The sequence below is a fragment of the Heterocephalus glaber genome, unplaced genomic scaffold, assembly GCF_053883595.1.
Source record: "Heterocephalus glaber isolate CG9 unplaced genomic scaffold, H.glaber_assembly_v1.0 deba00001666, whole genome shotgun sequence".
Lineage (NCBI taxonomy): Eukaryota > Metazoa > Chordata > Mammalia > Rodentia > Bathyergidae > Heterocephalus > Heterocephalus glaber.
The window spans coordinates 10,713,811-10,737,319 of NW_028258406.1; the positions used below are offsets into that span (position 1 = coordinate 10,713,811).

The 23,509-nt window shown below is 36.8% G+C and overlaps 1 protein-coding gene across 3 annotated transcripts in view; it reads right to left on the reverse strand.

Annotated features, from left to right (window-relative positions):
* Olfm4 (olfactomedin 4) overlaps positions 1–23,509 on the reverse strand; it is a 120,422-nt gene that overhangs the window by 60,112 nt on the left and 36,801 nt on the right. The gene's annotated exons all lie outside the window — the stretch shown is intronic.

Below are 23,509 nucleotides of genomic sequence, written 5' to 3' on the forward strand. Positions count from 1 at the left end.
ACCTAGCTGAGCATCAAGTAGGCACTCAATAAATATTTGTTGACTTGATTAGTGGATTAACTCTCTCCTTCTACCTGGAGCACAGATCATATCTTTTCTATGTTCTAAAAACGTGTTACATCCAGAGACCATCTGCAAATTTTCGGTTAGCTCAGAGCAGAAAATTACAGCTGTGTAGACTGCACCTGTAGACTCAAGCTTAATTAATAGGCTTATCTGGGATTGTATCTGTATCACAGATACAGTAGGCTACGCAAAACACACTGGAGAGTATGTTGACATAGAGGGGGCATGTTTTATTTCTCGTTCCATACTATTAAAGCCATGTTAATGAAAATGCATTATTAGTAGTAATAATAATAAAGATGAAAATCTTCCCTCTCCTGATCCCTTACAGATGTTGTTTTTCATTTCAAATCCCAAATCCTCCAGGGAGAAGTAGGAGGGAGTGTCACAAACCCAGATAATGATCTTGAGTGTTACACTGTTCATTTGGAGTTCTGATTTAGCTAAGCTGACAGATGTTGGGGAAAAACATGTCTAGCCTGAAAACTCTCTGGTGGCTGCCCAGCTGTGGCTGCAAAGAGGAGTGAAGTTTTTCCAAGAGAGCTTCACACTCATTTAAATTCAGGATTTGACATGCAAAAATCACCCTGCTCTAAAGGTAGAAGTAGAAGTTTCCTGATTTAAGGAAATCAGCCTAATGCTTTAGAGACTGAACAACTCCCCTCAATGTCCTTCAAAGTACAGTAACTGGTTAGGCCTTGCTATCTTGACAAACCCTCCCCTGTCAGGACACAGTTAACCATTTACATCAGACAAGAGAAAAACATCTTTGTGTTAACCACAACTATGTGGCATGTCTTTTGTTCTCTCCACAGAGCAGTTAGACAAGGAGAATGTTTAATTCACCTTTAAATGACACCAATTTCCCTAACGACAGTCTGTGATTTTTGTTTTGTTTTGTTTTTTCAAAATAAATAGTCAATAGCCACCATGGGAAAAGACCTATTCTAGAGAGACAAAAAGACTTACAGGGTGACCTTTGATATTTTTGGGCCTTAGTTTTCCCACTTGAAAATTTTTTTAAAACCATTTTGATCTCTAAAAAGAAAAATCTGCTAATTAAATATAAGGCAGAAGGCCAGCTTCTTCCCAGAATCAGTGGAGCGGGGTCAGCACTCACTAGGCCTCAGAGAGCAGAGAGGGCATAGAGACAAAGCCCAACACTGTCTCTGGGCTCAGGACTCCAAATAAATGAAAGACCCTGGATTGCAGAAACCCATAGGACAAAATTTACAGTGCCTAAATGGCCAACATGTTTTCTGAGAAGCATAATCCTTCCTGTAATCTAGAAGATATGGCTTAGAGCTTTGAGTGATAATTTTTATCACACTGAAGGTTGTGGTAAGATAAAAGTGAGGGAGATACTTGTAAATGCAGTTAAACTCATTCACAGAAAATCAAACAGCCTCAATTGTTCAATTGTAGATGAGTCTTAAACAAAGACCTCTTAGAAATACTAATTTCCTCATTCCTGAGTCCCTTCCTCAAATAAATAAATGCACCTGAACACAAGGTTTGAAACAGGTGTTTTAATGAAAGAGTAACTTAGCAGTCAATGATGCCCATGAGACAGAAGGGCTGTGAGAGATCACTGGCTCCCATCCCTCATCCAACATTACCAGGATGTTGGTCTTCCTGGACTACTATTTCCTTCTCAGATGTCAGGGTCCAGCTAAGTTCCAAGTATTTTAAAAGCCAGTCATCTCATTTAGATGACACTAAGAGACTCATTGTACCACGAATAGCTCTGCTATAATCTCATCAAAATTCACCTGTGTCTTAACCCAAACTAGGAGAATAAAGATATTTTTCCAGGGCCATTTGTCCAAAATATTGCCTGGAATTTGCCTTGCATCTTTATTCTAAAAGGACTTCAAAGTCATTAGGGGAAGACATCTATAGCTTATAGAGTCATACAAAATGCTTATAAGGTAAGGAAAATATAGCATAATCTCCTTTTCTCTCTACACTTATGAACAGAGACAAAGGCTCCCAAGCACAGTGTTTGTGCATCTTGCTCAAGGTCAGGGTCACAGGGTTCATTCCTTCACTCCTTCATCTCACAACCATTTATGGATCAACTTCTGAGAATATAATGATAACTAGAACTCTTTGCCTGCCCTTGAGGGGGTTCCCAGTCTGTAGAAATGGCTAGATTTATAAAGAGATGGTTATGGAGAAGTGATGAGGTTATATTCTGAAATATACACCAGGAGCTATTGGAGTAAAGCAGGCTCTTATTTACCTGGAGAGAGAAAATCCAGAGGGAAGTCAAGGGTACTGTCTTTGATGGAGGCAGGAGAAAAAAGGCTGAGGAAAAGTTGTCTAAATTGTCAGGATGTTGAGAAGACATTAATCTGCCAGTTCACACAGGCATGGAGACGTATTTGTGTTGAAGCAACCCTCTGCCATGCCACACTGCCTTGGAGCCAGCCAACTATGTACTGAAACCTCTACAAAATAGATTTACCCCTAAGAATTTGGCTTCAATGTCAGAGGAGACTTTGGACTTGGAATTTTCAGCATGCTGAAACAGGAATCTAGCAATTTGCCTCTTGTTGATCTTTTTTGCTCCTTCTGCTGCTTCCATGTCATAAAATTCAGCTGGGAAGTTTATTTCTTCCACCTCAATGCCCCTCTGATTTACCTGAGCAGAAACATTTGTAGGCAGCTGATACCACAAACAGGAAAGGAGAAAAAATTTCCAGATAAAAAAGTGTCACTGGCAGCTGCTGCAGTGTCCTTGGATTCCTGATCATGGATTCAGCTAGCCATGAGCAGTCAGTCGCTATTCTCGATTGCCTTATATCCTGCCAATAGTTAAAATGTATGTTTCATTGCTGAATGTGTAATCCAGTGAGTACCATATGCTTGTCAAGTGATCTACTATGGACCTGATGCTGAGTTAGCTTTTCTCAGTGATGGTCAGTCAGAACATATCCCATGTTGGAGGGGTTAAGACTGATGGAATCAGAGTCATAAAACCCTGTTTGCAGTTGGTCCCAAGGTTGTGGGTTATTATTAAAAAAAAAAAACCTTCTGGCAGAGAAGGCTTCTGGGTCAACATGCTACAGCTCCCAGTGCAGAGTGGGAGGATTCTGGGCCAACCTACCCCAGCTCCCACCACAGAGGAGGCTTCCTGGATGACGTGCTACAGCACCCAGCACAGAAGAGGCTTCCGGGTCAATGTGCTGCAGCTCCCAGTGCAGAGTAGGAGGCTTTCCAGCCAACCTACCACTGCTCCCAGCACAGAGGAGGTGAGACGTGTGGGAGCCACCTGTTGAAATGAGAGCAGGTGTCACTGCCCCCCTGTCAAAATGAGAAGACAAGTAAACAAGCCTCAGAACCAGACTTCCAGATCACCTACAGCAACCCCAAAGGGAAACGAGATGGAACACTCTGATACTCAACAACCTGAATTCCCTGAACTAACAATAAAAGAGGATCTGGAAAAAATGAAATAAAAAATAATTTCACACATAACAGCAGAGATTGTGCCCATAGTGCAAGACATGATTAAAAAATCTAGAGAAGATACAAATAAAAAAAAATACAGGAGCTGAGGAACATGATGGAATGCCAACATAGGAAACAAATGGAATCCATAAAACAGATACAAACAGATTTCCAGGAGATTAAAAACTCCACTGAAAGTCTACGCAGCAGAATGAGCCAATGTGAGGACAGAATATCAGATATAGAAGATAAGATTGCAATTAGTGACCAGGAAAAGACAAATTGCTTTAAAATTGTAAGGGACCATGAGAAATCAATCCAGCAGCTGCTAGATGATGTGAAGAAGAATAACATAAGACTGATTGGAGTCAATGAAGAAACAGGAGAGAGTGCAGATGACATAAAAAAGCTGTTCACAGAAGTAATGTCAGAAAACTTCCAAAGCAGGGGAAAAGAGCTTGACATATAGATAAGTGAGGCATACAGGATTCCAAATAGCCTTGATCAAAAAAAATCTACACATAGGCATATAACTTTTAAGATGCCAGAAACAAAACAGAAGAACAAAGCTCTACAATCAGTTAGAGAAAAGAAACAAATCACATACAAAGGAAAGCCCATCAGAATCACAGCAGACTTCTCAACACAAACCCTCAAGGCAAGAAGAGCTTGGAGTGATGTATTTCAAGCCCTAAAGTAAAACAACCTCCAACCCAGATTGATGTACCCTGCAAAACTATCTTTCAAAATTGATGGAGAAATAAGATACTTTCATGACAAAGAGCACTTTAGGAACTTCATGAATACCAAACAAGCACTCCAAAAAATTTTAGACAAAATCCTAGGAAATGACAATGAGGATCACAACCCCAGGAAGCCCAGCAGAATGAACCCATCTGGCATGACAAGAAATTAAATGTAAAGGGAGAGAACCCAACAAAAAGAAAAAATCATGACAATGATAACTCAATATGTATCAGTTATAACCATCAATGTTAATGGTCTCAACTCACCAATCAAAAGAAATAGACTGACACCATATTTCTAGACAGGACAGGAATCAAACTTTTAACTCTTCAATATTCCCATCCAATTCCCATGCTATCAAGAATGCCATAGTTTCTGGATAAATATTCAGTGAACATATCAACTGCAATGGAGAAGATATCAAAGTGATTCTTCCTGTCCATGAGAATGTTATGCATGTGACTCTAAGGATGAAAATTCACTGACACATAATGAGGTATAACAGGTAGGTTTAGTTCAGCTGGAGCAGAAAGATGTTTATGATTAAATCCAAGAACACTGATTGACTTGATGACCAGCCACCATCTGCTAATGAGATTTTCCTCTGAAAAAACAAAAAATGTTGCCCAAGATGGAACTCTGCCATTGATCAGAGGACAAAGGACCTCAGTTCCAGTAAAATGGATTAAAAAAAAAATAAGCAAGTTGACAGCATCCAGCTCTCAGCTGGCAATCAATGGGTATAGAGGGAAATGAATTCAGGCTTTTGTTGGACTAACTGCTGGCCTAGTAAAACGGAAGCTGCTGGGAAGCTGTGCCAAGCTTGGGGTCCACTAAATCAGTCAGAAGTTTCCAATGCTGAAGTCTCCCTCACAATGGTTGTCTAGGACAGCAGGACAAATAGCAGTGGCTGTCTGAGGCCTACCTGGTGCGATGCTGCTCAGTCAAGTGCCCACACTAGCCCTCCTTCTCCTATGCCCAAGACAGAGTGGAACTTTTCTAACTGAACTAAATCCTTCAAGCCTCATTAAATCATGCTTTAGTGCCACATTGTTCGGCCATTGCCACTTCCAGTGTTGTACATCACACCTGTCCCCTCACCGTCTTGGATAATAAAATGTTTTATGGTTTTGCTGGATGATTGCTCTGTGTCCCTTTTATTTTTGAAATGGCACATAATAAATACCCCTGCAGAGCAAAGACTGATTTGATGGAGAACATTGCATAGTGGAGCCAAAAGCAATCAGGCTCACCCAGAAAAGATGGCACAGCTGGTGGGGTTCTGGGGATGTGTCCTTTGCACATGTTTCCTCAGCCGTTCAGGAAAAGCACAACTAGCAGGATGTGGCTCTGTGCCTCCAAAGAAGTGGCCTGAGATACAGCTAGCCCAGCCAATTTCATCCCTTTATGATCAGTCCAACCCTAGCTACAGTGACCAACCCTAAGTTCACCCAGGATCCATAGGAGAATGTGTAGGTGGATATGTATCCTTCATGCTGAAGAACCAATGGCTCATGGTGACCACAAGAGGAAGGTCAGGCAAGGGCCAGGGATTTAGCTCAGTGGAGCCCTGCCTGCCTTGCAAGTACAAGGTCCTGAGTTTGATCCCCAGTACTGCATAAAAAAAAAAAAGAGGAAGATCAGGCAGGTTGTTCCTATCTGCACCTTTCCTCTGAAGGCAAACCTGTGAGTCATATCATCCCATCATCCCATTGTCTGATAGCATAACTGTCATCCCCCCCCCTTGAAAAATCCAATTTAGCTTATTATGGAGGGACTCATTATCTATAATCCAGAACATATGGAATTATGATTCAACTTCTCTCTGATATTTTGATAGCCAAATTCATTACTTTAATAATGCATATGCTCAGGTTTCAATCCAACCTAGTTCAGTCAACTCTTAAAAAATGAAACTCTGATTCCCTTTTGTAACAATTAGCATTTGACTTTGGTTTTAGGTTACTAAATTAATGTGATAGATTCCATTTTGGCTCTGGAGCTTTAGTTAAGCACTTTGCTACAGTTACACTCATTATCTTTGGGATCGCTATACCTGTGAGTTGCATCCTCAGTAGCATAATCACTGCCAGTAGATTCTGCACACAATTTAGCCCTGAGTTAGCAGAGCTAGCCAACTGAAAGTTTATGCTTATCTCTATATTTAATTATTATATTAAGATACATTTAAATAATTTTCTTTTCATTATTACTATTTATTGTTATTATTATTTAGAATGGTAAGGCCACCATTAGGATAACCTAGAAATATATGGGTTACCCAGAGAACTGTCTGTTTTACTTCCTAGCAGAAAATCCAAATGTCAAACATCTTCAAAGAGTGGACAGATGCATTTATTTATGGTCACTAATAGCCACCTTTAATCAGTGACACCATCTTTTTAAGGAAAGAAATGAGTCAAACTTGTCTTGTAGATAAGAGATAATTCATTAATGAGGTTATTGCTCGTCCCAGCCAGGACATTAGCCAGCAGCTGATAAAATGGCCCTTCTTTGCCAAGGTCCTATCAGTCCAAAAAAAAAAGCAAGTATTTCTCCATGACAAGTCTCATCGAGAATGCTAAAACTTTCCCTGAAGTGAAAGCAGTTTGTCTCAAATACATACAGCCAGGGGCAGGCCAAGGATAGGGGCACAACCACTGTAGATGCGTTGTACAGAGAATATCCAAACTGAGCACTAGGTCATCAGTAGTCAGCGTCACAAGCCCCTGTGCTATTGGCTACACAGGCCAAAAGACACCAACCAGCCATCAGCTTCAAGGCGTAAACATGCCTCCTGGGAAGATTTCAAGACTCAGAAAGTCAAACATTTGCATAATTTTCCTAGACTCCACCTCATAACCTGAAAGCAAGAAAGAAGCTAGGAGATCCCAGGATGTTGGAGACCTTGCAGTCTTCTTCCTTGGTCACATCCACAGGCACTGAAGAAAGGGATGACTCTGATGACTCTGAGATGTGACACCTGATAAGTTTGAATTTACTCATTTATAAATTTTATGCACTCATGACTACATTAATAACGCATTTTAAATTACAAATGAGTAAGCGTAAAGTTACAAAATAGACATTTTATACAAATGAGATAAAACATAAATATAGGAGTCCTCTTTTTTATAACAGACTATCTCAACCAACCCTTTCTGGTAAAAACAAAGACAATAAAAAGATTGGTTTTTAATCTATATAAAGTTGAGAATGAACCAGCAAGAATATAATGGATTTTTCAGAGGCCAAAAAATAACTGAAAGATTGATCCCAGGAAGAGCCTACAGGCATCTTCCACCTAAGGGCATTAATCTGGTGAATTTAAGCTTCAGTTTTCACAGCCTGGTGAGCCAAAGGGTATGGGAGATAAGGACAAAGGTCCCTCCAAATGTGGACAGACAGATTTGAGATCCTTGTTAGAAAGCTACTCTTTCATCTAGAGATAAAAGAGAAGTCAACTCATCAACCCCCTTAGGGGACAGCCAAAGAGTCTGCTTGTCATACACCTTAAACTGAGGCTCCAGAATTTGTAACCAATGGTTTAATCTCACCTGGTGTTTCAGCTCATATTCCCTGTGCCTCACACCAACGCTACAGTTTAAAGTGGCCCCTCACAGGTGATATTCCAAGTGCCTCATAAAAACAAATGCAAGCGTTGTCTGGAAGAATCTGCTTTGATTCAACTTAAAAAGTTCCAAGAAACAGAATCTCATGGTTAAAATAAATAAATAAATTTTTTAAATTCATAAGGAAACAACACACCCTGTGAAAAAGCCTATAAAAATAATTATTGATAGAATCAGTTTGGAAAAACTTGAAATACTAAATTAATTAAACAGATTATATACAATAAAACTATATAATAGCTAAATCTTGGAAACAACCTATATGCCTATCAACAGATAAATGCTATAGATTTAAAAATGTGTTATTTATACACAGTGGAGTACTACTCTGCCATAATGAAAGATAAACTTGAGACATTCGTAGGTAAGTGGATGCACCTTGAGTCCACGATATTAAGTGAAATAAGTCAGACACACAAGCTTGAATATCACATGGTTTCTCTTATGTAAGAAACTCAAATATACATATATTATATATATGGTATGTATATTAAAATAGAAGATAGATAAATAGGAAGTAGGGAGATCTTTTTCAAATGGATAAGGGAACAAGAGACAGAGGGAAAGGGAGGGAATGGAAAGAGGATGGGGAAAAAGACTTTTTGTAAGTGGGAAGGGGACCAAAAGTTGGAAGGGACTGGGAGGGAGGTGAGGCAGAGGGGGTGGGAAAAAAAGAATTCTGATGTCTTGTGTACATGCACCAACTCCTCATGACAAATGTAGCTATTATGTACTGTAAACATGTACTAGTAAAAAGAGAGAGAGCTACATATGTTTTAAAAAATAAAAGTTTAAAAATATATATAAAGAACTAGAAATTAGGTAACCACCAAACTCATTTGGGAGAAAAAAACTGCATGTAGAACCTTTAGAAGTAAAAAATATATTTGAAATAAAGACCCAGTGGACAGATTTAACAGCAGCTTGGGCGTAGCTAAAAACATCAGGAGCAAAGAAGAAATATCTCAAAACTTTTGGAATTTCAGTCCAGAGAGACAAAAAGTTGGACACTGCTTATGAGACATTAAGGAACAGAGAATGTACAGTGGTTTGTCATACATTAAATTAGGGTTGTGCAACAAAAGAGAGAGTTAAGGGGGAAAGACAGTCAACATCACAAAACAGCAAAGAATTTTCCTAAAGTGATGAAAGATCGCCTCAGAGTTAGGACCTCTAAAGAATACCAAGTAGCAGAGTAAATTTTTTTTAAAAATCTATACCTAGACACAAAACAGTAAAACTTCAGACAATACTAAACAAAGAGATGAAAGAAGAGATATGTTGCCTACCAAGGAACAAATTTCAGACAGCTGTCTTCTCAACATCAGCAGAAGGAAACTAAAAGGAAACAACTAAAAGAAAACAACAAGCAACTAGTTGTTTACCCAGCAAAAATGTCTCTCAAGGATACAAATGAAATTGTCAGATTAAAAAAAAGAAAAGAGAGAGAGAGAAAGAGAGAGGGAGGAAGGAAGGAAGGAAGGAAGGAAGGAAGGAAGGAAGGAAACAAACATGGGCCACAATAAACTCGAAAATAAATCCTAAAGTATGTAATTTAATATGATAAAAATTATCTCAAATATCTTATCTAGAAGAAAAATTATGAGGAAAGAAATTAGTAAATACGTAAACACACATTAATCACACAAAACATTAAAACATGAACTGCTTTGCTGGATAGAGTAGCAAAAAGATAGAACCTAAGTCCCTAGTATCTTAAAACACTCTAGCCTTTGATTACCTTCAACTTTTCCCACCAAAAGTCTATAGGTGAAGGAGAAGGAGTGGGTTAAGGAATAATTTATACAATAAAATCCACATAATTTAACTACTCAGTAGAACAAATTTTGATAATTAGATATAACCATGTAACCCCCAACCAAACATGATATAGAATCCTTCCTTCATCCAGAAAGTTCCTGCATGCCCCATTCCGTGACATCCTGTTACTGGGTTTGGGGATGCTAGAGTCTCTTTCTGGAAGTGGTTTCTAGGTTCTTTCTGTCCTGAAAAAAAAAAAAAATGGTCAAGGCAAGTACAAAGGGTACCAAGGTTTTATTAGAAGTAGGAAAACAAACAGGCTCTGTAGTGAGAGTTTGGGCCAACTAAAATTAGGAAAAGAAGTACACCCTACAGCATGAGGGTGGACACTATGAAGAGAGAACACAGTGGCAAAAAATTCAACATGAACATCCTTTTTATATCACCCAGTCTTCAGGCTGACATCAGGTCCAAGCCATCCTAAACTCAAATTCTCACAAGAAATCCATGTGCAGGGCTTTAGGAACTGCTCTGTGCATGTGTCCTGGGATTTTGAACTTTACAGGTCACACCTACTCCCAGCCAGTTTTGCCATGCCCTAATTCCCTATCTCAATCCCCCCAGATTTGTATCCCTAGATTAGTAGACCCTGTTCCTAAACTCCACATAAAAGAAATTATATGAATTATTCTTTTGTATTTGTTTTCCCATTGCTCAACATAATGTAGTGTTTCTGTGATTCGTCTATGTTATGTAATGATAATGTGTCCTTTTTATTGTTGAGTAATAACATATTGATTATAAAAACAACTTATTCTCCTATAGATGGACATTTGGATTATTTCTAGTTTGGAATTACAAATAACGCCACTGTTAACATTCTTGCTCAAGACTGTGGAGATTCATATTTTTATTTCTCTTGGATAAATGCATAGAAATGAAATTCCTTGGATTATACAGTAAGTGTAAGTTTATGAATATACAATGGCCAAAATGTTTTCATAGTGATTACACAATTACTCTCCTACTAAGCAATGCACAATGTCACAATGCTCCAATACCTGATATTGTCAGCTCTTCTTACATCAGCAATTCTATATTTTTAAAAAATTGTTTCATTGGTTTTTGAGAAAAGGTCTGGGTGTGTAGTCTAGACTTGCCTTGAACTCTTGCTCAGCCTCTTGAATGCTGGGGTTATAGGAGTTCATCACTACGTCTAGCCTAGTGGGTGGTTTCAATTTGCATTTCCTTAATGATCAATGATGTGGAGAATATTTTCACATGCTTATTGACTATTCATATTTTTTCTTTGTGAAATGTCTGTTCAAATGTTTTGTCCATTTTATTGTGTTGCTTCTATTTGTCTTGTTGACTTGTAGGAGTATTTTCATATTTTGAATATGACTATTTCGCCAGATATAGGAAGTCTGATGAGCAGAAAATTTTATTTTGATGAAGTCATTTTTCCCACAAATTAATCTATAAATTTGATGCTATCCCAGTAGCAATTCCATGTAGATTTCCTAAGACAACTGACACAATCTAATCTGTGAGGAAATAAGTGTTTACACATAGTTAACTTCACCAACCAGGCTTATGACACTCCTTTAAATAATGATAATAATAATAATCCGAGTTTGGTTCAAGAAACTCAGAGTTAGATTCACAGATATAGAGGAATCTATTCTCCAATAAATGTGGCATCAAAAATCAAAGAGGGGGAAAACAGATGGTTTAGAAAATACTGTTAGGAAAATTGCCTTGCTACATAGAAGAAAATAAACTGGATTCCTTCCTAACCTGTATACAAAGATGAACTCTAGAGGAATTAAGGACATAAATACAAAAGGTAAGAGGATAATATTTCTAGAAGAAAACATAGATTTTCTTTATAACCTAGTGTTGGAAACGACTTCTTAGCTGGGCATGGTGGTGCAAACCTGTAATTCCAGCACTCAAGTGGCTGAGGCAGGAGGACTGCCATCCATTTAAGCCAGCCTGGGCTACACAGTGAGTTCAAGGCCAGCCTGAACTACATGTTAGACCCTGTCTCAAAAGATTAAAAGAAAAAAAGACTTCTTAAATAAACTTTAGAAACATAAACCATTAGGCAAAACAACTGATGAATCTCATAACAGCAAACTTAAATATTTCTGTTCCACAAAGCTCATTAAGGAAAAATTAATAAGCAATCAACAATATCAAAGAAGATATTTGCAATGTCTAAAGCTAACAAAAGCCTAATATTTGGGACATCCAAGAAATGCCTGCAAGTTAATGAGGAAAAGACAGAAACTACAATGGAAGTAAAACATCAGGAAAAACATATGAGCAGGCAGCTTAGAAACGAATACGCCCAAAAGACAATTAGCACATAAGAAAAGACAACAAAACATTGATAATCAGAGAATGTAAATTAAAACAAAAATGCTTCACTTTACACCCAGTGGACTGCTAATATAGGAAAGGTAGATGAATCCATGAGATAAGGAGGATGCTCAGGAGCTCCCATTCACAGCTGGTGAGATTATAGTCCAATGAATGAAATCAGCCCTACTTACTCAAAATAGATGCATACAAGCCCTGTGGACCAGATACTCCATTCCTGAGTATAATGCCCATGCAGACCCATGAGGAGATATGTTCTAGGGTGCAAATTGTAGTACTGCTCCAAAAAATAGAGATTTGGGCCAAACAGCAGTTCATCACGGGAGTGTTAATACAACAGGGACTATTAACAAAGCCAAAAGTTGAATTTTTGAAAAGAATAATATTAACAAAAAGCTAGCAACTTCAATGAAGAACAAACAAGGAACAAACATACATTCTCAGGAATACAAAACAAAATGTAACTGCGTGTAGTAGATATTTTTTGAAGAATATTATGAATAACTCTAAGCCAAATAAATTTAAAGACATAGAGAAAATGGAAAAATTCCTAGAAAAAATCCTAGAAATAGAAAATGAATATTATTAAAATTTTGAAAAAAACCTTGAATCGGTAGTTTAAAACCTTCCCGTGCGAAAACACAGAGGGTTTATTCAGCATATTCTACCAAACATTCAAGGGACATGTAATTTCAATCTTATAAAAATCTTTGCAGAGAAGAGCAAAAGAGAGAATATGCCTTAATTTAATGTAAAGGTTAGCAGCATAACCTTAACTCTAAAGCCTGGCAAGGACAATTAGACAAACAAAAATTATGTATCCATCTCATTCATGGACATAGATGCTAAAATGTTACAAAACCAAGTCCAGCAATCTATTAAAAAATATTTAAAAATATGTCATGAACATTTTAGATGTGTACCAGGATTGAAAGTTAGTTTGACATTAGAGAATCAATTTAATGTACTTTATATTAAAAGATAAATGCAGAAGATGCTTTTGATAAAATTCCAAATATTTTCAGAGTAGAAGAAAAATTCTTTAGCCTGGTTAAGGGTGTTTAATGAAAAGCCATAAAACTTCATAATCTTGTGTTAGGCAAAATCTTAGATATGACACCAAAAGCAGGTGTGACCAAATAAAAATAGATAAAATAGATAAAAACTAAAAATTTTTGTATTTTAGAGAACTCCATCAAGAAAGTGTAAAGACAGCCCATCTAGGAGATAAAATTTGCAAATCACATATCTGATAAGAGACTTATTTCTGAACTGAACAAAAGACACAGCCCATAATAAAAAGAGAAATAATCTAATTTAAAAGCAGGCAAAGGATCTGAAAAACATTTCTCCAAATAAGATATGCAAATTGCAATAAACATGTAAAGATGCTCAATATCATTAGCTATCATTGAAATGCAAAAATCCCAATGAGATAACATTTCACACCCTCTAGGATAGCAATGAAAAAAGACAGACAATAGCAAGTATTGGCCAGAATGTAGAGAAATTGGAATCTTTGTGGGAATATAAAATAGTGTAGGCACTTTGGAAAACAGTCTAGAAGTTCCTCAAAAGATTAAACATAAAGTTAACATATAAAACAGAGTTTCACTTTTACATATATATGCAAGAAAACTGAAAATATCTGTCCACACAAAGTTCTACATGCATATATGCAGAAGCATTATTCATAACAGAAAAAAAATGGAAATAACCAAATTGTCTATCAACTGATGAATGGATAAATAAAATATAACATATCCATAAAATGGTCATACAATGGAATATTATCTATCAATAAAAAGGAATAAAGTATTGATATATGCTACAAAGATAAATCTTGAAAACATTGTGCTAAGCAGAAGAAGCCAATTACAAAAAGGCATATATTGTATAAAATGTCCAGAACGAGTATATCTATAGAAACAGAAAGTAGATTAATAGTTGCCTAATAGGGGCAGTGTAGGTCAAGGGTGACTGGCTTTCTTAGCGTTTCTTTTTGGAATAATAAAAAGTTCTAAAATTAAATTGTGGTGATGACTACATCATTCTGTGATACACAAAAACCATTGAATCAAACACTTTAAATGAGTGAATTGTATGGTATGTGAATTAAATCTCAAAATAGCTGTTTTGTAAAAAGAAGACAAGGTTTCTACCATCTAGTCAACATTATACTGGAGACCCTAGGAAGTATAGTAAAACAAAAAGGGAAATAAGGCAGGAAGGGAAGGAAGAAGGGCAAGAGTAAGCAATATAGGGATGGAGGAATGCAAGAAGTGAGGATTGGAAAAAGACAAACAAAACTGACAATTCTGACACTACTTACTTGCCCAAAGGGAGCTAAGTTACCAGAATTAATAATAAAGCTAAACAAAACTGTGAAAAATAAAACCCATGTTTAAAAATCAATCGAATTTCTATGTATCCCTAGTAATACTTGGAAAATGCAATTTTGAAAAAGATATTTCCTATGGCTTAAATCTAAAATGGCTCTCAAAAGGCTTGTGTGTTGAAGGCTTTGTTCCCAATGTAGCAATGTTCAGAGATGGGGCTTTTGAAAGACGATTGGATGGCAAGGACTCTAACTTCATCAGTGGATTAATCCATTGATGGATTCATAATTTGGTGGCATTATCGGGAGGTGATGGAAACTTAAGAGGTGGGGCCTATTTCAAGTGAATGGATCATGAGGGCATCTTCTTGGGGACTGTCTTTTCCCCTGGCACTTCCTCTCTGGCTCTCTGCCTTCTGGCTGCCTTCTGGTAGCTTTCCTCTGACACACCCTTCTGCCATGATGTTTCAGCCTCCAAAGGCCTAAAAGCAACGGAGCCAACCAACTTGGACTGAAGCCTATGAAATCATAATCTAAAATAAATCTTTCCCCTTTAAATTGTTTTCCTCATGTATTTTGTCACAGTGAAGGAAATTTGATTAACACAAAATTCATTGTAATATTTTCCCAAAGATATAAGGTATAGGTTCAAGCCCAGTCCAGGCAACTTGGCAAGCTAGCCAAATCCTCTCTCAAAATTAAAAAAAAAAAAAAAAAATTGTTCAGAATAATGGGGCTGTAGCTTAGTGCAAAGGTCCAGGTTTCAATCCCCAGTACCACAAGATAAATAATTAAATAAATTAAATAAATAAATAAATAAATTGAAGAACTCAATAATGCAAAAGGTATCAGTATTTTTCAAATTGATCAATAGATGCAGTATGATTTCACAAAAAATACTGCAATTTATTTAAGGAACTTGACAAGCTGATTCCAACATGTGGAAAAGAAAAGGCAAAAAAAACAGGCAAAACATTACATAAGAATAGTGGGAGACTTGATATAACACACATCAAGAATAGTTGTAAAACTAATACTGTAATTAAGATTGCATGCAAAGGTGGACCTAGGACAGTTGGGGCAAACCTATGGTATGTGTGTTGTGGTGTTTTTCTTTTAAGACCAAAGATGTATGATAATGTAGAGCTGGGTTTTTTTTTCTAAATTAAACCTCTAAATTTTTTCTAATTCTTTTCTAAATTCAGGTTTAATTGCAGTGTTGGCACTTTGCAAAAAATAAGTAGATTTGGTATTGCAGTTTGGCACTCTATCTGTAAAAGGCTCACCATCACTGATCTAGGAAATGATGGGAAATGAGGTTTATATAATCTGGGCACACTTCCACAGAAAATAATACAAAATTATAAATACTAAATCAGAATCCATGCAAATGAGCAATGCTGAAGTGAGGTACTGAATTTAAGCTTCTTTAGCTCCTTGGTAAATTCATCTCCAACTGCATGGTGACAGTGCTGAAATAAACAAAAATACCAATGGGACCAATTTGAAAGGCCCAAAATAAAGCTGTGCTTAAATATGGACAGTGGATTTGAGATTAAAACAGAATAAAATCGGTTAAGGAAGGGTAAACTTTTTAATATTGGAATAATTAATTAATATTACTTTGGAGCCTTCTTCACATCATAATCTAAAACTAATTGCAGGTTAATTAAAAACAAAATACTTATAAAACATTTAGAAGAAAATATTTAAAAATACCTTTATTATCTCACAATAGAGAACACTTGTTAAAACACAAAATGTAAAACCATAGAGAAAAGATGTTAAAATTGGAATATATCAAATTAAGAACTAGTTTCCATCAAGAGACTATATAAAGAAAGTAATAAAACAAAATACAAATTGAGATGGTGTACTTTAAAATACACTTAATGCCCAAAGGGTTAATATTCAGAATGTACAATATTTTATCATTATAAACCGTAGATCTGTTATAGTTTAACATTTCTATATTAAGGATTTATGTTACAGTCAACAATGTCACAGTTTTAGTATTTTTCTATCTTACTGGTAAATAAAACAGCACCACCTCTTAAAATAAGAGGTCTCCTAAATTCAATGAAATGTAGTATAAAGAGCTACAAATCAACACACCAAAAGAGGCAAACAAAACTCAATCACAAATGGGCAGGATATTTGAATAAGCACTTCACAGAAAAGAACATTGAATAGCCTATAAATATGTGGGGAAAATGCTCAGCCTCATTAGTAATCAGAGAAATGCAAATTAAAACTATAATGAAATACTGCTTCACACTTGTCAGCTTGAAAAAATTAGAGGTTTGACAACACCAAGTGCAAGAGAGAATGTTGAACTAACATGCTTACACATTGCTGCTGAGAGTGTAAATTTGTATAATTACTATAGAGAACATTTTGGCTGTATCTAGTCTAAGATTCACATAACCCATTGACTCAGCAATTCCAATCCTACATTCATGCTCAGGATAAACTCCTGCACATATACACAGAGGAAGTATACAAAGTATGTTCACAGTAGCAGCTTGTTAAACCAAAGCCTAGAACCAAGCCACCAGGATAAATAAATAGATGTAAGGTAGCCTCAGAATGGGAGATAGACATCAATGAAACAGAATGAATTATACCTATGCTCACTAACAAGGAATGATCTCATGAGCAAAATACTAAATACTAAATAAAAATACTAACACTAAGTTAAAAAAAAATCAGGTTGTGAAATGCTTACAGTATGACTCCATTTATAAGCAATCAGAAATTGCAAAACTAAATACTGTATTATCCAGGTTTTAAATGCACATTTTTGAAGCCATAAAAAGCTAAATAATCACGAGGACAAAATTCAAAATAGTAGTTGTATCTATGGGCAAAAAGAAAGAGAATAATCAGAAAATAGAATCTCCAGATTTTAGTAGTTTTATTAAAATGTTCTGTTTTTTAAAACAGGGTTGTGGGTACACATATGGTCCTTGTATTGTTAATCTTTTTATTCTACATGTATTTTGAAAATCTTCTTTTAGCATTAACTCAGTATTTGACTTCTTACATTAAAAACATGAAGTCTTCACATATAATCAATTTCTCTATCAATATATTGTACATCCCTGGTGAAAATCATACATCAGTACATTTTAACGTCCCTAACAATGACAGAGTGACCAGGAAAAGGCTTAAGGCCAGTGTACTCCTTCAAAGAAGGCAGAAAGATTTGTGTACATACTGGAAGTATTTTTTAACAGTACATAGAAAAAAGGTTTTTGTGCTAAGTAAGATAAGCTTTAGTTATTTAGAAAATTCACTGATGTGGAAAGATTTGTGTATTCATGATGACAGATGAAGTGTTATAGTATACCACATTTAAAATAAACTCATTATGAATACGAGTTCCCATGTTTTCTTTCCATACCAATGGAATACACCTCCATTTTGGAAAACACTGATCTAAACAAAACAAAAAGGTAATGAAATTGTCTGGATCTCTCAAAAACTCACTAGTGGATTTCCCAATCCTACTTTCTCTTCCCTATCCTTCACAACCTAGTCCAGAAGTCAACTTTTGATAAATATATTCAGAAAGGAAATGTCTGGAAGTTTAAAGTTACAGAATCTTTAGTTAAAAACAAAAAATCATGAAGAAAGGTTTTAATGGTATAGTTGAGTACCTACTAAGTGCCAAGAATGTGGAGGATGAAATAAAAGGCAAACAAAGAAAGGATCCTCTGAGGAAGCTTACTATCTACGGGGAGATGTACTCATTAATCAAAACAATAATAATCACTCAGATTAAGAACTAATTACAGTGGACATAAGTGCTCCATCCTGTGAAAGTTTATGTCCTGGTCAAAGATAACTGGGCTGAACTATGAAGGAAAACAGGGATGAGCTAGATTTGGAGGGAGGGGACAGTGAAAGTTGATGGGAGGAGAATTTCAGGCCAAGGAACCAAACAATGTAAAGGCAGGCATTATGGCAGAAACTGAACATGGTTTATAGTCAGTACACATACCACAGAGAAATACAGGTAATAATAACAGTCATATGGTAGTTTTCTAAACTGAGTAAACAGTGTGTTAAATTATTAAACAAATAGCAGCTGTTCCTTATCTAGACTTTGGCTTTCATAACTAATCTTTGAGTGTGATTGATAATACTTGCACTACCTACCTCCTCATTTCAATTCAGGTTTTACTTGGGAACATATGAATATTTATATGGTGAACTCAAGAGTAAAATGTAAAGACAACAAGAAATTGTTGGATTCAAAACACTGTACTGCCGCATTTAACATCTGAAATTATGCCCACCTAAGGCATTTAAAGCCTAGATTCATTTGTTCAACACTCCATGGAAATATAGTGACTCACTCAATCATCAAATATTTCATGAACATCCAATATTTACTAGACAAGGTAACAGGTATACACAGATGAAATGATAATGAACTCCCTTAAAGGGCTTGGCTGCTCTGTGGTGAATTATCCAACAAAGGGAGAGTCACATAGGAAGTAGAGAACAAAGAAGTACCTACAAGATTGTTAGGGCTCAATATATCATTAAAGATTTGAAATTCTATAGGTTGTGTTAAGAACAAATAATATGCAAAATAAAGAAAAACAATTGGAACTATGAGAAAAACCAAAAGTTGTTGAAGAAAAATATAGATATTCAGATACTCATAATAACATGATCCTTTCATTGCTATATCTAAAAATCCTTTTTGAAGAATGCAGGGAGAGGGAGCTTGGAATAGAGTATGATCATAGTATAGAAAGAAAGTAAATAATATCTAAAGTTGATAAACTAATAAATAATAATGATACAAAAAATAGCTATGAAAGTTAAAAATCTTGCTACTGAAAGATGGTTGTGAATGGGATAGCTTCTATTGCTGCCCATTCTAATGCCTTTTGCAGTCTTGGATTTTTTTCATCACATTTACATATTACTTTATTTTTTAAAAGGCTGCTATAATGCAAGGTCGATATAATCTTATAAGCTGCATATAAATAAATAAGGAATATAAGGTAATCCTGTCTTTATTTTAAAAACACATTGGAAAGAAGGAAGGAAGCATAGATCCATAAAATACTATTTAAAAATCCTACTTTAGAGCTCAGTTTAAGTAGGGTTCCCAGTTATAATGTGATCAATTCCATTTTCACTAATAACCATGTTAGCTTTCCATTACTATAACAAAATACCTGACATAATCAAGTTATAAAAAGGAAAGGTTTAATTTGCCTCAGAGTTTTGGAACTTTTAGTTCAGGATTGATTGGCCCCATTGCTTTGGGGCCTATGATGAGGAAGTACATCATAGCAGGGGGATCTGGTAGAGTCAGATGCTTGCCTCATGGAAAAAAAAAAAGAAAGAAATGGGAAGAGACTGGAGTCCTGCAGTCTCTTTCAAGGGCATTTCTAATGACCTAAGACCTCCCACAAGATTCCACCTCATAAAGGAAAAACTACGAGAAAAGGAAAAAAAAATGGAAACGAAGTCTATGTAAATAAGGAAGGGTGGAGGGATGAAGGGTGCACAGGTAATGGGGAAAAAATAAGAACCAAGATACATCATGTACAGGTATAAGCACCCAATGATAAATGTAAACATACTGTATACCTAAAATGTACCAATAAAAGAATTTAAGCAAAAAAAAAAAAAAAAGATTCTACCTCATAAACATTCTACCACCTCCCAATACTGCCACAGGCTAAGGACAAAACTTCTAGCACAGGGGGTTTGGGGGGACAATCAAGACCCAAACTACAGCAAACTACGTTATTCCACTCTCCATTTCCTTCCTTCCAGTGGGATTTCCACAGGCCCAAGTCTCTTGATATGGTTGCTCTGCCTCATTGCTGTAGCTGTTCCTGCTCCACATGTTTCCTCAGCAACTCTGAGGACATTTTTCAAACATGGAAAAAAAAAGCCCATGAGCAGGAGTGATAAAGAGGCTAGCATGTAAAACCTGCCACTTATATCATTTCTTGTCTTCTCGTGGGAAATCATTATATAATCTAATTTTATCTCCCCATTTTCAGAATGATAAAATCCCCATAAAAACAAAAATGTGGGGGTTTTATGGGGAGGAGGAAGTCGCTGTAGATGTTTAGTTGTTCCAGAAAGTTCTCTGGGGAAGGATTTCTTCTAAGGACATTTTCTTTTTAATGGATAGGAAGGCAAAGATTGTCTAATTCTCAAAATGCTTAGTGTCAATTCAGCCCTATTTCCAGAAAGCAATGCAGTCACTCAATTCACCTGTGATGGGAATCTATACATACTTAGAGTGACTCTCTCTCCTGGATTCAGCATATGAAATAACCATTTACCTTTGGACGATTCTGAAGTATCTATCACCACTCACTTTCCCTAATCTATTTTGCTTCCTCCAGCCCCAAAAGCATTAATGGAAAGCTGTTGATCTTGTTGATGAAAATGCTGAAAAAGTTACTGAGAGTCAAGGGGACCCTGCTATTGAAGGGCAGGAAAAGCAGCCAAGCTCCCAACTCAATCAAGATTTTATCTTCAAAGAAGATACTATAAACTGACAAGGGCTACTTTCCTTCTTCTCAAAGGAAGGAAGGTGATAGCTCACATCTGCCCAATACCAAAATTCCCCAATTAGGACCCCCAGTAAGAGTTTAAAAGTTTTACTTCTTCTCTATAGCTTTTAAATGAGTAGCCAACCAGTTGTTTTGTTTAACCCCACTGTTTTCCAGTTCGGGAAATAGTTTATGCCTTATGTGCTGAGAAACAGAAAATGGCAAGGGTGAAGCGCACTGGACATGGACAGGGTGGCAATAGTATCTAGATGGAAACAAAACACACTTCAAAGATGGTGGTTTCAAAATGTCAGTTTCTGAGCAGGGGAGGGAGGAAGCTTGATCTATGTTCTCTTCACAATGAGCTGTTTGTTCACCTACAGTCAAAATACCTAGCAATACTATCAGGGTCTCAAAAGCTAATCAAAGTTTCTTTTTATTCTCTCATTCATTGAACAATTACTCATAGGATGCCTTTTCATGGACTCTCCCTCCATTCAGAATTCTCTGTGCTCTTGACTTGCTAAAATATCACTTGCCCCCAGGAAACCTAGCTTCGAGACAAGCACCCCTAAAACATGCTCCATAACATCTCACACTTCCCCCGTGAGAAGCACTGCAGTGCCTGCCAATCTCTCCAGTAAGGCCATGCATTCCACAAGGGTAGCCATTGCATCTCTAGGGCAGGGCCTGGCTATTTGTATAGTAAATAAATATATATTACAGAATGGCACTTCACCTGGCACTATGAAAAAGTAAAGATAAATTCTTTCCCTGAGTTCAAGGTCAGGCAACTGGGATAAGAAATAGCATACAAATACACAACCATTACTATATGGCAGGCACCAGTTTAATTGCTTTGCATGAACTAACTCACCCACTTAATATTCACCATCATCCCCACAAGGAGGTGCTACTATTTAATTGTATTCTGCAGTTAAGGGAACTGAGGCACAGAGTGTCTTTTGTAAGCTCCCATATTAGTCACCTTTCCTGTTGCTGGAGCATATCTGACACCCATGACTTAAAGAAGGAGAGGTTTAATTTGGCTCATGATTCAGGGGATTAAGTACAGTTTTGGCCAGCTCCAAGGCTGGAACAACATGTTGGAAGGGCATCATGTAACAAAGCTTCTTGTTTCATGGCAGCTGGGAAGCAGAGCAGAAGAGCAACACCAAAGAGGAAGGGGCAAGGAACCAGATATAGATCCCACTGTCACACCTCCATGACTCCATGTCCCAACCCTACTCACCCAGAAGCTTGCTTTACTAATCTCTTGGGCAGCTCCAGAGCCAATCTAGTTGACAATACATCTTAACTGACAAGCTTCCACAGCTAGTAGGTGGCAAAGGCAGGATAAAAGCACAAGCAGCTGAATCCTGAATCCAAGTCCTTAACCACTTTGCCATGTTGCTCTTTATATCCTAAAATGAGGACAATAAACAGTATATGGTATACTCAACACATTCCTAAAATGAGGTACACACTGTAATTGGAAAGAGGAGGGAGAAATTAATTCCAGTTGAGAAAATTTCTGAGGTCAGACACTAGCAATTCCTCCCTGTCTTCTCACTCTCCCTCCTCCTTCTTCAAGCAACAAACTTTGGAACCAAGTTCAAAGCTTCAGAACCAATCGACACCCAATCAAACTGAGGACCCAAAAAGTAAATGGAAAGTTGAGGATATAATTCTAATAAATTTCAGCCTTTGGTCATAAATTACATTGTGAGTGGAGCTAGTAAAAATCCTTTACCTCCCAGAAGAGAGAAAATAAACTTGCTAAATATTATATATGGCGCAACTTGACATAAAATATTTTTTAAAAGAAAGCACTCTTGTCCTGACCCCTATATTTATGAGCTTAAAAGTTGTAAAGGTTTAAAACGAGGGTTTTTTAATGTTTGGCTTTTCTTGTCTTTCATTGCTCTGAACATAAAATGGCAATTCATGGCTGTAATGGATAATTCCAGTGTGCCTTCTAGAAACTAAAGTGGAAGGGACCCTTCATACTTGGTATTCATATGTCCCTGCGGCCAGAGCCCTGACCTTGGGACCTGCAGCCACTAATATGAAAAGCAAAACCCTTCTCAGTCTCCTGGTCCTTCTTGTTCAGCAGGCTCCCCCAGAACTTTCAAAGGACAAGGAAAACATTCCTGGGCACCTAATCTCCTTAACCTTATCCTTCTAACAGTTCATTCTATCTTTGAAGAGGTCAAGATTTATTATTGTAATAAATAGCATTTCTATATTGTTTGGAAAACTGAAAAAAAGGGGAATTGTCTAGAGTGGAAAATAAGACAGAAGCTTAATTCCATTATGAGCAGTCACTGTGTTTGAGCTGCACAAAAGAAGTCTCTGAGAATAATTGCTTTAAGTAATCTTTATAAAATAGAAATTTTTGACTGCCATACCACCACCCCTAGCACTTACGAGCAGAGCCACCCCGAAGACACAGGAGGTGAAACTTCTGGGCTGCCATACCACTGCCCCCAGCAATGAGGAGGTGAGCCATGTGGGAGACAGCAGCACACATGCCCCTCACTCCCCACTGAGATGAGAAGAGACCTAAACAAGTCTCA